Below are 6,915 nucleotides of genomic sequence, written 5' to 3' on the forward strand. Positions count from 1 at the left end.
GCGTTAATATTACCAAATATGTGGTAATATTAGCTTGAATTGCTTGTTGATACGCAGATTTCTGAAAATAGAGATATAATCTTGCAATGAGACATCATTGTAATCGATCATATGATTGAATCGTGAATATTTCAAGAAATCATTATATTCAATTTGTGATTTGAATAAAGGATAATTGTGTTGATAGTCTATGTTTTTTTTATAATATATTTCATTGATCTGATAACCGCAATCATCCTGTTTGACATAGCGACATCTCATCAAACACTGAAATATCTTGTTTGTCTCAATAAATGCATTCTCTACATTCCCAAATTCTTCCAATAAGAACACTCTTTTATCAAAATACCCTTCTGATTCTTCACTCAATCCTGTTGTGATTGTGAAAGTATAAGCAAAAAATTGGAAACCCTCTTTCGATATCAATGAAGGGTTCTCAATATATTTTTTGTATTTATCTTTGTTGTCACCAGTTATAAACAAAAACTTTATGTTGCAGTATTTAAATATTTTCTCTAATACATCATACCACTTCTCAAATACAATGATGCCACATATATTCATTCCATTCTTAATATCCTTGATCACATTATTGATAAAGAGTGCAAAGATATTGTATTTCGCATCCACGTTTTTTGAATATTTCGTAATATTTGCTTTTAGTATCAATTTCTGTTTTAATCTTATTTCATCCGTATGAAATACAGATACAACATTTTCATTGACACCCCATCTTGTAAATATGTCCTTCACAAAACATATCGATTGTGGAGACATTCTCAATAATCCCTCTGCAAAATATACCTTTTTTAGATTTGTGGAAGTCAATAGACGATGTAAATTCCTAAATATTTCCTTTCTTTTATCATCATTCCTATTTCCATCCGTTGTTTTACATATTAATTGTGATGTTATCTCATCCAACTCGTCAAACACTATCATATCATAGCCATTCACATGATGGTTCTTAGACAATGAATGAATCGTTGTTATCAATCTATCAGATCCATGCACATATTTATTCTTCTTATTGTTGTATATGTCAAATAAATCATATCCTCTCTTTTTCATCTCTTCATTTAATCGTTTCTGTAATGATGTTGATAAAGTTATGTTCGGGGTTATAAATAAAACATTATCTTCTCTTTTTATTTCATCAATCAGCAAACCAGTTTTATTCTTCCCCATGTTCGCTGATAATATGTTATATTTTGTATCTGATTTCAATTTTTCACCAAATTCAGGATATGGTAAAATCTTGAAAATATTTTCATCCAAATCTAGATTAGTTGATGTACATATTGATCTAAACACTAGGTTTTCTTTCCATTTGCTCAATACTTTTTTATCAAACAATCTTGCAACATATGAAATGTATTTTATTGGATTCAATAGGGAAATCTTATAGTCATAGATTGTCTTGTTGTTCTCTATTGTCTTACAAAAATTTTCTATTATCAACCTATGCTTTTCTTTCTCATCTATCGAATCTAATGGCATCTTATCCTTTAATTCCTCAATCAGCTGTTTCACTGATTTTCTATGAGTGTTCTTGATTCCACATTCCGTCGCAAGTTTTAATAATTGTTTTCTTGTTTGATTCATATATGCATTCTCATTGTTTACATACGCACCATGTGTCCAATCTATTAGTTTGGTTTTGAATATTTCAATCCTATCACCATAATCAATTCTTGTAAACCCTTGGTATTCTTCAAATTTATCTTCGCTCACATGTATCACATAATTCAACATGCACGAGATTATCTTCTTCCATTCATTGTAATCAAATACTTCCAATGTATTGAATATTGTATCTAAACAACACAACATAAAGTGTTGTTTGATATAATCCTTTTCTATAGCTTCAAGATACTCTCTCCCTCTTTCTTTTATTGTTTTGGTTATTCTTGATTCTAGATTTTCACTCCTGTCTATTGCTATTCTTTTTTTATCTTTCCTCGCAAATTCGTTGCTTGGCAAAGCAATCGCTTCACATTTTGAATCACACTCTTCAAACTCTAATATTTTCCATGTTTCAATCAATTGATCTTCATATATACCTACATAGTGATATGTTTTCGGTACATTCAATGGCTGAATCGCCTTCTTCACATTCTTTGATGATATATATCTCTCTGATATTCTCTTTAATTTTGATTGACCAACCAATCTAAATTGTTGGTTGTCTGAATATATGCTCAGATCACATACACCACATTGTTTCATTTCATTGTTATTCGTTTTCTTCTTGTAGTGATTTTTCATGTTAAACTCTTCTAATGTTGGCAACAATATTCCTAGTATTTCATTCCTAAATTTCCAATCAAATATTATTGGCACTAATACATGGTACGAAATCTTAAAAGATAACATATCATGTTCTTCGCCACTTGATGTACATATTGAAAAATCTTCCTTTTCAAATCTTCATCCAACTCCCTTTTTATTACTCTTATCAACTCCTCTATCAGTTCATATATCTCTTCTATAAACGGATTCTCCCCTCTATTTATTTCTTCTTTGTATTGTCTTATTTCATCTAGATTATCCACTGGTTTATCTATGTCTATCGGAAACTTACATAATTTCCCTTCTTTTAATATTTCATATCCATTTATGTTGTAACTCAATGCTCTCTCCGTTTCTTTATATTTCAAATCTAAAAATGAAAATTCTTTCACTATTCTATCCCCACATATTTTATCACTCCCTATTATCATTATTGATCTCTTGTTCAATTCACTCTCTTTTAAACTTTCGTATAGTGAATTCTCATTTCTCACTAGATAGCTATACCATCTCTCAAACAATGTGCCATCTTTTTTCTTTTCTATGTTCTCTTTTGTAACACGCTCTAATGATTTAAACTTCTCTGTATCTCTCAAATCTAATATTTCTGTTGTCTTGCTAAAATACTTCATCCTTCATCATTATAATCCATAATTTGTTTATATACTTTTATCATTATCCAACACCCAATTATTTTCTAAGTAAATGCTGATAAAATAATTAAATTCTTAAAGCGTTCCGTTCCTCTTTCTTTCGTTTGTAATATTCTCGCATTCTCGCTTTCATTCTTTCTCTATATTCCTCATCTTCCTTGTATCTCCTATTGTTATTACGCTCCACTGTCTCTTTAAATTTCTCTCTAAATTCTTCATCCCTCTTATATCTCTCCATATTCCTATCATTCTTCTTCTTATAGAACTCTTTTAAAGTTCCTTCTTCTCTCTTCCTTTCCATTGACTCTCTATATTTCTCCCTATTGTATGCTCGCCTCTCTTCTATTGAATTAAACATTCTTCTCTTATTATATTATTGTTTTTATTCTTATATATTTCATGCATTAGTCACCATTGATTCCACAAAGGTATTGCATTGATTCTGCATTGATTCTGCAAAGGTATTGCATTGATTCAGCAAAGGTTTTGCATTGATTTTGCATTGATTTTGCATTGATTTTGCATTGATTTTGCATTGATATTGCAAAGGTTTTGCATTGATTCTGCAAAGGTTTCGCATTGATTCAGCAAAGGTTTCGCATTGATTCTGCATTGATTCCGCAAAGGTATTGCATTGATATTGCTAAGGTATGCTATTCATCAACTTGTGGAGCAATTTGTTTTTTCAATTCTTCTATCTCTGATTTCAATTCACTCATTTCAAATTTTAGTTTCATATTTTCTTGATTGCAAGATTCTTTGTCATATTTGATCAATCCATTGTTATAACAAGCTAATAGATCATAGTACAAATCTTCTACACTCTTTCTCTTGTTTTGTTCATATCTCAAATTATTTTTTAGTTTCATTATCTCTTCTTCCTCTGTTTTTTTCTTCGCTGATTCCGTTTCTTGTAGTCTTAATATTTCTCTTAATCTTTTTATTTCATTCTCATGTTCACATAATTTCGCATAGTCTCTATAAGTTAAACGTATTACATCCTCTTTTGAAAACTCTGATTCAAACATTTTTATATCGTTCTCTTTTCTACATAAAGGACAATCATACGTTATTGTTGGATAATGCAATTCTTCATACTTATAGATTTTTACCTTCTCTAAATATCCTGTCATATGATGCACTTTTCGCGATTGTAGATTATTGATACAATCTGTGCATATTACATATCTTTTACACTGCACACATTTTATTGTCACTTCTCTGTAATTACAAACACAACAAATCCTGCTCATTCTCTTTTTTATTATTTCGCTAACTATTTAAACCTTTTTTTTGTTGTCGCCCAAGATTAATATGATAACACAACAAGTAAAAGCTTGGGGTTTTATGTGGCTACGAGTAGCTTCATGTTGCTTCTATTTGCTCCTTTTGACAATTGGGGCTTAACTGGACAAAATTGCAACGGGATCACAAGATCTAGATTATGAGGGAATAAGCTTGCGATCCCGTTGCAATTTTGTCGACCCATGAAATTATGATAGTTATCAGGAAATAGCACGATAACACAGTTAAAATCTGATACAAATATAATTTATACTTTAATACAAGGTATCAGATTCGCAGCAGATGTATTTTAAACCTTTTTTATGTTGTCGCCCAAGATTAATATGATAAATATGTAAAAGTTTGGGGTTTTATGTGGCTACGAGTAGCTTCATGTTGCTTCTATTTGCTCCTTTTAACAATAGGGGCTAAACTGGACAAAATTGCAACGGGATCACAAGATCTAGATTATGAGGGAATAAGCTTGCGATCCCGTTGCAATTCTGTCGACCCACGAAATTACGATAGTTATCAGATAATAACACGAGAACACAGTTAAAATATAAAAAATATAATTTATACTTTAATACAAGGTATCAGATTCGCAGCAGATGTATTTTAAACCTTTTTTATGTTGTCGCCCAAGATTAATATGATAAATATGTAAAAGTTTGGGGTTTTATGTGGCTACAAGTAGCTCCATGTTGCTTCTTTTAGCTCCTTTTGACAATAGGGGCTAAACTGGACAGAATTGCAACGGGATCACAAGATCTAGATTATGAGGGAATAAGCTTGCGATCCCGTTGCAATTTTGTCGACCCACGAAATTACGATAGTTATCAGATAATAGCACGATAACACAGTTAAAATTTACATATATATAATCACATCCATATAGTATCTCTATGATCATAGAGCTAAACCATTAAATTGTTGTCGCCCAATGATATGTAAAAAATATATGTAAAAGCTTGGGGTTTTATGTGGATACGAGTAGCTTCATGTTGCTTCTATTTGCTCCTTTTGACAATAGGGGCTAAACTGGACAAAATTGCAACGGGATCGAAAGATCTAGATTATGAGGGAATAAGCTTGAGATCCCGTTGCAATTCTGTCGACCCATGAAAATGTGATTGTAATCTGTAAATGTTACGAGAACACAGTTAAAATCTGATAGAAATATTATTTTTATAGCTTTTACGAAGGGTTTATGCCTGTGTTTTAAGGTATGAATTCAACCAAATGGTATCAGCAGATTGATTTCATGGAGGTCTTTTAAAAATCGCATTGCACTGCGGTGGTTTTAATCGGATTCTTGCAATACACTCGCCGTCGGGGAATGTAGAATGAACAAATAAATCTATTACACTACTAAAATTTCAGATTTAACTTAAAAGAAAAATTATCACAAAATCATCAAGAAATATATATGGTCAGTATGTTTCAACAGGGATAGGCCTTCGGCCCACGCACTTACGTGCGTTACCGCTGTTTATTCTGTTATTTATGTGTTATGATACGCTCCATTATACAGTTCAGGACGACTGAAGACGTGTAATCAAGGGTTTGCGAGTGTAATAGGAATAACAAGTGTAGCACAAGTTGCAATGGAATAGATTCGCACTGCGTGCTCATCATAGCATTCGCTTTGCTCATGCTATACCGCCGTTTTAACATTGTGTAATTTATGCACTGCAATGCAGCATAAATCAAGATTGATATGGCAATTGCAAAATATATCTTGTTTATTATTCTGATTGAAATTTTGTCATTGGATGATAATAATTTTGCTATGTTTTTAATTTGAATATTGTTGGTACTATAGTGTAATAGGAATAACAAGTGTAGCACAAGTTGCAATGGAATAGATTCGCACTGCGCGCTCATCATAGCATTCGCGTTGCTCATGCTATACCGCCGATTTACATTGTGTAATTTATGCACCACACTGCAGCATTAATTTACATTGATAGGGCAATTAATATTTATTGGATATTATTTTAATTGAAATAATATTTATTGCAATGGGTAATTAATATTTATTGAACATAATCTTAATAGAAATTTTGTCAGTGTGTTATAATATTTTTCAATGTTTAAATTTGGATATTATTAGCATTGTACTGCAATTGGAATATATTTTAATTTTAGTAGTGTAATAGATTTATTGTACGTAGGAATCATTGTTTTTACGAACAGAGTCATAATATAGGCTGTCCGGATAATGGTCTTCAGTGTGGTCTACATTCCCCGACGGCGAGTGTATTGCAAGAATCCGATTAAAACCACCGCAGTGCAATGCGATTTTTAAAAGACCTCCATGAAATCAATCTGCTGATACCAAATGGACGATGCGCCTCCACTGAAGTACCCCCTACCCTACCCTCTCATTTGGTACCTTTGAGATGGGTAGGGTAGTGAAGAGTTTGTTATCGTTCGGGGGGTAGTGGGGTTGTGAAGTAAAGTGACCAGTGCAAAACATGAAGGCAACGCAAGGAAATTGAGGGCGAAAGACATGATTGAGATGATTGAGATGATGATTGAGATGATTGAGATGATTGAGATGATTGAGATGATTGAGATGATTGAGATGATGATTGAGATGATGATTGAGATGATGATTGAGATGATGATTGAGATGATGATTGAGATGATGATGATGATTGAGATGATGATGATGATGATG

Source organism: Guillardia theta, assembly GCF_000315625.1.
Source record: "Guillardia theta CCMP2712 unplaced genomic scaffold GUITHscaffold_75, whole genome shotgun sequence".
NCBI lineage: Eukaryota > Cryptophyceae > Pyrenomonadales > Geminigeraceae > Guillardia > Guillardia theta.